Source organism: Strongylocentrotus purpuratus, unplaced genomic scaffold (assembly GCF_000002235.5).
Source record: "Strongylocentrotus purpuratus isolate Spur 01 unplaced genomic scaffold, Spur_5.0 spur5_scaffold_19, whole genome shotgun sequence".
Taxonomy (NCBI): Eukaryota; Metazoa; Echinodermata; class Echinoidea; order Camarodonta; family Strongylocentrotidae; genus Strongylocentrotus; species Strongylocentrotus purpuratus.
Window position 1 is genome coordinate 16,806,044 of NW_022145604.1, and position 8,439 is coordinate 16,814,482.

An 8,439-nucleotide genomic window follows, 5' to 3' on the forward strand; every position below is an offset into this window, starting at 1 on the left:
TCCCCTTAAACTTTCTAACAAGTGCCCTTTTACCTTTTGATATGTGCCCCTTTCCCTGTTTAATAGGAGCCCCAACCCCAACCCTTTCTCATAAATGCCCCTTTGACACATGCCCCCTTTTCCTTTTTTTATAATTCCCCTTTTCTCTCTTTCTCTGTCTTTCGAAAACTATCTTCTGCAAGGTTTGTTCTCTTGACCGAGCAACCTGTTGCAATTCCTTTCTGTCTCACTTTCAGTCGTACTTGTTGCCACTCATTTGCATTCACTCGTTATCAACTACCATCAACTATTTCATATTCACTCCATTACTGTCCACATTTCAATTTCATTCTCTTCACTCTCCCTTTTTGCAGCCTTTCCAGGAGCTTTGCTAGAAGTAGAACATTTTTAATGTAGAGGCCAGAGAAACCGGAAAGTATGTTAATCATTTTATTCAAATATCTAACTTTAAAAAAAGGAAAGTGAAACATTGTTTAATTACAATATATTGACATAATTTTGTTAAAGAAAAAATTTGAATTTAACACTGGAAATTTGTAATTGGTTTGCCAGCCCCCCCCCCCCCCAAAAAAAAAAAAACACACTCAAAACACAACAGTGGTACCAGGGTTTTTGTTAGGAGGCCCATGTACTGTATAATTTTTATTCTTAAGAATAGTTTTCTCTTTTTTATTAATTTGACATTGGCATACCGTAAATTTCACCAGGAACCCCCCTCCCCCACATTAACAATCGACACTGCCATTACTTCTACCAACAGTAATGCTATAATTCAAAATTTCACTTTCTAAATCCTTCTAATATAAACATATAATCATATTTGTACAGAGGATAAGATAAGAGGATAGCAAGCCCCCCCCCCCCCCCCCCACTCCCTGTTTTCTTTAGTTGGGAAGCATCGAAACATGATTCTATGAAAGCTACCAGTTTGGATACGAAAGGCAATGAGGGGATAAGCAGTTTCCATATTTAATGCATTTAGAGTGTTGTCTTTCAAACCTTCTTACATACAATACTTGAAGTAGCAATAATTTCATAATCTACAAATCTTCCCATACAGAAGTCCATAGAGGTAAATGAATTTTAACATGTATAATTATAATCAAAATATCATTGATTAATTCAATCTTTGATATAGACTGATAGACCTTTATCAATCAAATTTGAAGGAGAATCTTTCTGCCCAGTCCTCAGTTTCATCCTATAAGATGGTAGTTGACATTGTTAGAATTTTAATGTTTATTCGTTGAGGATTAGTTATCTTTAATTATTTGAAAGTCGACAAGATGATAAACTTCATTAGCTTTATTGAATGTAGTATTCTACAAACATATAATACAAATAACAAATAAATATCATGTAAATATTCCAGTTTAAACCCATCTCTATTGTCCTCTTTCATTATATGAGGGTGGCATCTTTAAGACGTAGTCTCGTGTAGATATCTTCTGCATCCATCACTAAAGTTGTAGCCTAGTTTTCAGAAAAAAATATAACCCAAGTCTGTTGAATGGAAAAATGAAATAAGATATAAAAAAAATCAACAATGACTAATAACATACACCCTGATACCTGCTCAGAAAAAGGAAGGACTGAAATTCACTTGGGGTTCTAGTGGGCAAACCTAAACTATTTTTTGTACAAGACTAGTTTAAATACTGACCGCATCTTAAATTATTACTGATGATCCCATTAAGACGATAGGCCTGCTGGAGCTCGGATCAGACAAGGTATGAAATAAGTAATACAATGTAATACAACTCGTGCTCATACCGGTAATTGAATAATACTCGGTTAAGTATGGGACATAAAATGACCAAACAACTTTGACCAGCGAATGTACTGGAAATAATGCTACTGAAACATACGTAATGTAGACTTATATTTCATCTACATGTATATTGACATTTAATTTTTAATCTAAATTACAATTGTGATATTAAGTCAATTATTCTTTTACAAGTCAACTGACAATGAAAAATATCTGTTTCAGATCTATAATTTTCTCCATGACATTTGTTCCACAAAAATTTATTGGGGGTACCTTCATGTATATTAGCACACTTGCTCGTATGAAGTGTAGACAGTAGTAGGCCCGCATCTCTAGATATGATCCCGTCAACATCTGTTCTTTGTTCCTCTCCTGAGTTTGCAAACCAGAATGCCTTCATCATCCACTGTAGAGAGGCATCATCCTACATGAGAGAAAACAAAGTAGGTACATGTACTTCAATTAAAAACTGATACTGATGGATACATATCAACCATAATACATCCTATAAACAGACTTTTATCAATCTTATTTTGTGTTCTTCTTCATCTTCATTGCTCAAGAAGTGAAAGTACCCCTTACAAAAAAAAAATGAGGGGTCCTGTGTATACCCTACATGTAGTGCTTACAATGTGCATTTGATATGGCTCTTCTAAACACAGGACCTCCTGTAAATAAGGACAAATTTTCCTTTGTAAACATAGAAAGAAAAGACATCAATATTTGTATACTAGGTGCAGAACTAGAATAAAATATACCCTCCACTATATATGCTTGCAATGTCAACTTAGTTCCATTTCCTTTTGAGTGAATTAATAGGTGGTCGTTTAATATGTGTGTGCTAAATAACCTGATAACTGTACCTGCATGGGACTTTCTGCTTCATCTTGCAAATATAAGAGATGTTGTAATGTCCTCCTTCCAGCTCTTCAGTTTCAATCTTTTGTAACAAAAAGAAGAAGAAAATCAATACGACAATCAAGGCATCCCTTTCTCCTTAACAAAATAAAATAGATCTAGCATAATTCAAATTAATAGATATTTTTATGTCATGGTTGGCCTTAATTTTAATATGGTGTGGAAATCAACATTCCTATTTAATGAACCACAGTACAAAGTAAAACTAAATGGAAGATTTAACTTGTGCATCAAACAGTGGTTTCTATGGCCTATGAACACGAAGCAGTACTAAGTAGAATTAGTTTATTATAACAAGAAGAGGTGGACTACATACCATATAAGCAGAGGCGGCGCTCCGAGAGGGGGGGGGGGGGGGGCAGAGTGCCCTCCCATTTGGTCAAGTACCCTAAAAGTGCCCCTTTTTGCATAGGAAAAGTGCCCCTTTTTACATAGGAAAGTGCCCCTTTTACTCTGACAAGTGCCCCTATTAAGTTTTTAAAGTGCCCCTTCCCCTTTTAATAACTACCCCTTTTAACTTGGATAAGCGCACCTTATATCTTCACATGTGCTCCCTTTCATTTTTAATAAGTGCCCCTTTTTCTTATAAGTGCCCCCATTTAAAAATAGGCCCTTTCCCTTCTCATAAATGCCCCTTTTCATCTATGAAAATAGTTCCTTTTCATTCTCTTAAGTGCCCCTTTTCATCTCTTGTAAATGACCCTATTCACTTCTGAGAGATACTTGTTTTACTTTGACAAGCACCCCTTCCCCTCCTAGTCAGTACTCTTTTCATCTCTTATAAATGCCCCTTTTATTTTGACACATCCTCCTTTTCCTTCCTATATAATGCCTTTTTTCCTTATAAGCACACTTACCCCTTATCATAATTACCGGTACCACTTTTCGTCTTTGATAAGTGCCCCGTTTATTTAAACATGTGCCACTTTTTCTTTTTAATAAGAGCCACTTCCCCGTCTCATTACCCTTTTAACAATGATATGTACCCTATTTCCTTTCTTATAAAGAACCTATCCCTTTTTCATAAATGCCCCTTTTCACTGCTTATAAATGCCCCCCTATCAAAATCTGATGGGTGCCTCTTTTCCGTCGACAAATGCCCATGTTCTTATCATCCCTGGTGCATGCCTCTTTGTTTAGGTGTAAGAAGTGCCCCATTTTCACCTCTGATAATTAGCCTTTGTACTTTGACACATGCTTCTTTTCTTTTCTGATAAGTGTCTTAACCCTTTCGATAAGTGTCCCCTTTTCCTCTCATCATTAAATGTGTCCCTAATTTCAAGCGACTAAAAGCAATTTCCCACAAAGCTCGCTCGCTACGCTTGCCCATAGTTATAGACGTTATAATTATGTAACTTATCACAGATCTATTCAGTCTTCCGTTATGAGATTGTGCTTATATAACCCCATCAGGATTGGGTTTTCCTCTTTATAAGATGTAATTTTTCGCACTGCAAGCCAAAAACTGCAAAGTATGATACTTAAGCAATATCTTAAATGCTGTATTAAGAGAAACAAATATTGAAATCATCCCTGATAATGTAATCACAAAATAGGGGTATATACCAATGTCAAAAAAATGGTATATTTTCCCTCTGAAGGTGCCCTTTTCTCAAGAAAGTGCCCTTTTTGTTGGTGCCCCCCCCCCCACTTTGGAAGTTGCTCCGCCCAAAGGCTCCGCCGCCTCTGCGTATAAGTAAACATAATTGTCGACTACCCTAGGGGTCTTCTCTTATACAACGTCCAACAAAAAATAGATTTATCAAATGAACTGCACACTTTGGAGAAGAAAAAATCTTTAATATAGGTCTAGATCTAGAAAAGTTATGACAACTTGACAAGCACACTGGACACACACAACATCTGAACATTAAATAAATGAATCCTAGATCTAGGTCTAATTTGTTTGTTTTTGAATATTTTTATTAATAAGTTCCAGGTTTACGTCTAAATGAAATATGGTTTGGAGCTGTTTGATTATCCATGGTCACAAACAATTTTGGTCTAAAAGTTGACACGCACCAATGATGCAACTGAGCGAACGGCGGGCGAACGGATAGCACTTAGTCTTAGTAATACTAGTATAGCCAACAGAGTCGACATCTACTAAAGATATAAACAAGAATTAACCCTCTTGGATTATTAAAGAAATCATACTTCATAGATTATTTTAAGGTGTAACGTTAAATCTAGATTTAAATTCAATGGATGATTGGTGAATTAGATTCACGATGACGATCAAATTTGGAATAAAACCTGATCAGAAAGTTTTATCTTGATGCAGATGAGCACCGAAATTCCCCAACGTGGGCCTGCCGGAACCCCGGGGCTCTAAAGGGTGACATGAAGGCAAACCGCAGTCAAACTACTTCACGACGATGAAAATCAAAGTGCAATTTCAAGAGAAATATTTTCCTAGCCTTTTCCCCACAAATCTGTTGAGAACAGTCTCAAAATGTAAAGAAATTACAGTAGATCACGAATTACAGCTTTTTCAAATTAATGACTAAATTCTCTTAATCTACTGATATTTCAATCAATTACTCACCCATATGCATTCTCCGTGAATCTTCTCACTTTGTGCGAGTATAGCGCGCGTCGTGCATTCCCACCTCGATATGAATATTTAAGAGAATCGAGACTTGTACTTTCCCCGACCCTGCCTAATGAATATTCATGATAAAACAGGAATCCGGCCTCGCCGTGGTACGAAAAAATAAGACGCGTCCCGCCCGCAAGTCGTGGCCAAGCTATGGCCAAGAAGTGACAGGGTAGCAATGGCAATCAAGCTGAAATATTAGTACACGACGATGAAAAATGTATCAAAAGTTCGAGATCGGATTGCTCCTAGATCTACATTCATCACAGATAACAATTTCACAATCATTTCCAAATGTACAAAAACTTCTGCAGATTCCTAATATCAGCACATCTTTTCATAAATATGACTTAATTTACGAATTGAAGCGTAATTACAACTGTACTCACCAGCAAACTTTCCAAGAAATAAAAATCTTCCTCTGAGTGGGTACGTCTACGTCACGTCATACACGCATACATACAGCTAGCTAGTGGTGGTGGTGCATTGGTGGTGGTGCATTGGATTTGTACACAGCTGTTTAGTTCAGTAAAGAATTGTACTGTGCGAACTACCAGAGACAGAGTATAACCAGCTGTACTTATCTCATTCGCGACAATGGTTCTCAAATAATGATCACTCAGTGCTAGCAGGACACTATATATATAGAGGCAATCCAGGGGCCCGTTACCCCCGGCAAATGCTGAATTTCTATGACAAATTTGCTCTCAGCCAATCAGATGCCATGATTTCATAGCTTCATAGCTTATAACAGTAGCTTGTAACAGTAGCTTGTAACTTGTTATTGATAACAAGTTTCATGAAACAGGGCCCAGCTGTTAAGGCCAGGAATGCACCATTCACTGACGGGGAAATGCATTTTATGAGGGACAATTTTTTTACTAAATGTTTGTGATGTACATCAAATAAAAGGAAATTAAATCTTTATGAACCCATTTTCACTTATCTGTGGCTGTCTTGAAGTGTGATAATGCTTACATTTATTCAGAAATATCCTTTTTTCATGCACTGATTGTAATATATATGGACTGAAATGCCCTTCGTGGTAGTGGAGTAGGCCACATGTCTAGACATCAGGCTTTGGGCTATAGTAGAGTCAAAGTGTGTAGACCCCGCTGATATTTTTCGGGGACGAAGGTTTTTAAGTGTTTTTGAGTTGTTTGGAGGTCAATGATTAAAATTAGCTTGGGTAGTCCCCTCCTAACCCCCGGCAACTCTTGTAGGGGTCAAAATAAGGTCAAAATGGGGGTCAATAGGGGGTCAATTTTTTTAAATGCCCTGATTATGTTAAAAGACATGTCAAATTGTTTGTTTTATCATACTGAATAAAAAAGTGTACATGATCATATACCCCTGACCTCCCGTTAAGAAGTTATGGCCGGAAAAGTCAAAAGGTCAACAAACTTTCATTGAGGGCAAAATACACTAAAAGTGTTAGGATCGATCAATTTTCATGTTTTTTGTGTCTATTTATATGTATTTTGATTTATAAATTTGAATGAGACAATTTCTACTTAAGAAGACCGTATTCAAAAGATATAAGGGGTCAAAATAAGGTCATTTGGGGTCAAATGAGCTCCTTTGGGATCAAAATACACTAACAGACTTAGGAGTTATTTGTGTCAAATTATGTGTAAATTGATGAATAATAGTGAATGAATTTTTTTTTTTTTTAAATTTAGAAAACCGTATTCAATTGATGTAAGGAGTCATTATAAGGCCCAAATGGGGTCATTTGGGGTCAAAAATGTTTAATTGACCTAAATTGTGCTGTAATGCACTCTCACACTGAATGAGAAAGAGCAGTTTTATTCTAGGGTTAAAATACGATAGGAGTGACAACAAAGCCATGTTCATTTTTTTTAAGTGTCACGATGCAGTTTACATGTAATTTAACTGGTGGCCACAATTTCAAATTAGCTTGATTGTTTTTATCTGCCCATCAGTTACATACACAACCCTGCGCTCTCTTACTAGGTATGGTAAATTTCTTAATTTGTTGCAACATACCGGATAGATGTGACAAATCAGAGGTTCTACGCATAGTCGGAATCTTCAGAGACAGAGTCTTGATCATTATCGATATCCGAATCGGAGTCAGACTGTGGAGATTGGTCATCTGCTGGTATTAGGTTGGTCAAACGTGTAGGCAATGCAGGCTTGGTGTATCGAAGTGGGATGCAGTTGCCATCTTTCATGTGCCATCCATGGTGGAGAGGTGATGGAGGAGCATCTGGACTCCTGAAGTTCAGGAAGATGTATGCCTGATAGTTGGCTCGTCTGACCTTCATCTGATGTGAGTCGCAATCAGGTGGCATTCTCTGTGTTGCTTTTTTCTTCATACTCTCCCACTTCTTTGCTCTTGCCTCTGCTAAACTTGTACTAGTTTTGTCTTTGTAGATGAACTTAATTGTGAATTGCTCCATGTCGATTTGGGTGTCTTCTGATACAGGCAGCTGTTTCCCAAGTCCTTGGAGCAAACTCCTTCCTTCCTCTGACTTCATTGCCGATTCAAAGATGGATGGTTTGCCATGGCCATAGAAGCCAGAGACAGCGTCTGCACCAGTATATATAAGTCGTCTCTGGGTGTTCTAATGACATGATCTTGAACTCTGCATTCAGAAACTGTTGGAGCCGAACTTTGTTGCCTGGATTTTTGAACATATCATTGAACAGCCTGGATGTTGGCAGCGGATCATCTCTTCTCATAAATACATTTCGGCTACCTCCTACATAAGTAACGCCTGTACGCCTCTGATGTTCACTATCCTTGATACTCTCATCTAGGTCATAGGGATCATTCACAAAGAAAATTGTGGTCGCCTTTCTGTGACGACCTGCAACTATGTTGTAAATCTTGTTTGCATAATCGCCCCACGTGTAATCTGTACCATCCTGCTTTTCTCTATCCTCTGCTGATGGAGTACTAAGTCTCCAAATGAATCCTATGTCGACGAGTGCAATGTAGTTGTCAAGCGAGTTTATCTCCTCAAGATTGAGCTTGTCAACCAACTTTGATTTCATCACCTTTCTCAGTGTTCCGTTCACGTTAAAGATAGGTAGACATTCATCTGTATCACGATATTGCATTACATCGCTCAGTCGAAATGTGTCCTCACATTTCTGAGCAAGAGAGATTACCTCTGTCATG

General features: G+C 37.5%; 1 long non-coding RNA gene across 1 annotated transcript; it reads right to left on the reverse strand.

Annotated features, from left to right (window-relative positions):
* Positions 1–2,086: 2,086 nt before the first annotated feature.
* Positions 2,087–5,257, reverse strand: LOC115926072. Its single transcript, XR_004064954.1, has 3 exons — positions 5,238–5,257; positions 2,635–2,711; positions 2,087–2,195 (listed from the first exon to the last, which is right to left on the reverse strand). It is a non-coding gene; the product is annotated as an uncharacterized LOC115926072 (long non-coding RNA).
* Positions 5,258–8,439: the final 3,182 nt, after the last annotated feature.